This window comes from Myotis myotis, unplaced genomic scaffold, assembly GCF_014108235.1.
Source record: "Myotis myotis isolate mMyoMyo1 unplaced genomic scaffold, mMyoMyo1.p scaffold_m19_p_1, whole genome shotgun sequence".
NCBI classification, from domain to species: domain Eukaryota; kingdom Metazoa; phylum Chordata; class Mammalia; order Chiroptera; family Vespertilionidae; genus Myotis; species Myotis myotis.
The window spans coordinates 130,896,440-130,897,585 of record NW_023416313.1 but is presented as its reverse complement, the minus strand read 5'-3'; the positions used below and the strand labels follow the sequence as shown (position 1 = coordinate 130,897,585).

The 1,146-nt window shown below is 29.7% G+C and overlaps 1 pseudogene; it reads right to left on the bottom strand.

Annotated features, from left to right (window-relative positions):
• Positions 1-345: 345 nt before the first annotated feature.
• Positions 346-478, bottom strand: LOC118661949 (annotated as a pseudogene).
• Between the last annotated feature and the right edge of the window lie 668 nt (positions 479-1,146).

Genomic DNA, 1,146 nt, shown 5'->3' with positions numbered 1-1,146 from the left:
GTTGTTTTATTCATTAAATATATTATCTCTTCTGCTTCCTTTATTATTTCTTTCCTTCTCTTCCTCCTTCCCTCCCAGCCTCCCTCCCACCTTGCCTTCCTAATTTCTATGCTTCTACCTGAAAATATTTTTCATATACCTAAAGAATCTCTCTTACTATTTCCCTTACTACAGATCTATTTGAGATGCATTTACTCAATTTGGGTTCATTTGAAAATATTTTTATTTACCTTCTTTTTTGAAGAATATTTTTTCCGTGTATAAAATTCTAGGTTTGCAAACGTTCTCTTTAAGCCCTTTAAAGATGTCATTTTGTTGTTTTCTGGCTTCTATCTTTTTTTTTTAGCTTGTTTTAAACTAGCCCACATCCTATAGAGCAGATGATAAGCACTGTGAGGCCAGCTTCAGTATTATTTTTTCTCCTTTTACAAACTCCAAGAGTGGTGTTCCAATCAGATGGAAAAGGGAACTGGTGGGTTCCATTTTCTTTTCTTGAGTGCTTAGTTGTCAGTCTTAACCTGACAAAGGGTCTCTGAAAAAAAAATCAAATAATGTATTCATATTAAATATTAAAAACTTTCTGAGAACAGGAATAAGAAAAGACTACTCATTATCATTTCAACTAAAAAATGCCACAAAACCATAGAACAAAAAAACCCTATATGACTACAAAGTACGTAAATAACACTAATATTATGTGGAGATGACATGACAATACATGCAGAAAACATAAAACAATATAAAAATGTGAGATTTTAAAATAAATTTAGCAAGGGCACTGTATACAAAGTTAATATCAAAATCAGTTTTATATCTATATGCCAGCAATAACAAAAAAATTAAAATGAAAAAATTTAAGTAGTACCAGAATAACAAATATCTATTGAAACTTGTGCAATATTTCTACACACACATACACACACACACACACACACAAACATTGAAAGAGGAAAAAAGGGAACATCTGTAATTCTTTCAACAATAAAGATAAATTTAAAGCTTAAAAAAGAGTATCGTATAGTAAATACATAACAAATACCGAAACCAGTAAAAAAATAATTGAATGAAAATAAATAAAATAAATGGAAGAACATACCATGTTAATGTAAGAGACGTTTATGGACATATTGTCATTATGCCAATAAA